This window comes from Bombus impatiens, unplaced genomic scaffold, assembly GCF_000188095.3.
Source record: "Bombus impatiens unplaced genomic scaffold, BIMP_2.2 scf_1068, whole genome shotgun sequence".
Classification (NCBI taxonomy): domain Eukaryota; kingdom Metazoa; phylum Arthropoda; class Insecta; order Hymenoptera; family Apidae; genus Bombus; species Bombus impatiens.
In genome coordinates this window covers 331,381-332,504 of record NT_177487.1, presented here as the reverse complement: position 1 = coordinate 332,504, position 1,124 = coordinate 331,381, and positions in this window count along the sequence as shown.

Below are 1,124 nucleotides of genomic sequence, written 5' to 3'. Positions count from 1 at the left end.
CCGCCATATTAAAAGCGTAAACCTGGCCTGGCGAGCAACGATACTCGCGGCATTCCCGGAGAAGAATATCGTTCGGTTTTTACGGTTATGCCGCGAGATTGCGTCGCGATAAAAGCGTAAATACGCGTTAGTTCGTCGTAGCTTCCTTTTGCGCCGGCGACGAACACGCGGCTAATCGTCGACGACCGGTCGATCAATTCTAAACGAGGACTCTAGGCGAGAAAGACGAGATGGACGACGGTGAAATTCGCCGCGCGAGAACGAGATATTCGGTAGGAAACGACGAAGCCATTCGAACGAGCGGAGATTTTTGAAAAAACAAAAGGGAACGAGCTGGTTTAGGGTAGTATCCGTTAAGCCGTGGATCATCGTAGGCTGGTAACGCAGGGGTAGCAGCGGCTATAACGCTCGTATTTCTCATATCGTTGATACTTTCAGCCGTGCGCACCGAGAGAGAAAGAGAGAAAGAGAGAGAGAGAGAGAGGATTGTAAGGGTGTGCGAAGCTGGCTACGGCAAGGGGGCACAGCCATAAATTTTACTACGTAATATTGTTTAACTGCAAACGGTATACTAACGGCCTACGTTCCGGCGGAATGGAAAAATTTCGACTGAAAGAGCGCGAGACGCCAGCGAAGAAAACTCGAATCGTTCGACACGGTTTTCTGGCGATGGGAAACATCGGTCGGAGATTGGCCACCGTACGTCGTTCGCCAACGACTTGCGAATCTTCGGGAAAACCGGACGGCGGCCTTGGGAGAGACGGGATCGCGCGATTCGCAACAGCCGACAGTACTTTCGCGACGGCAACACGCACTCTTGCAGGCCAGTTATGAAAAAATACGAGATGAAAAAAATGGGCGGAAACGGGTGAGCCAGGCCGCAGCGTACTGCGAAATAAACCCGTAAAGTATCGGTGTTGGGATTTCCGCGGTTTCATTCCCCGTTACCTTGCCAGGGCCTCACGCCGCGCCGCGTAAAATCATTCGCGCGATCCTTTTCCACCGCCTTTCCGTCTTTTTCACCTTTTCGCCCGGCTGCCGCGATCTTCTCCACCGTCGGCGAACAAGAACGCGATCCCGCGATCGCGTTCGATCTGCAGCGACGTTTGACGAAAAAACGCGCC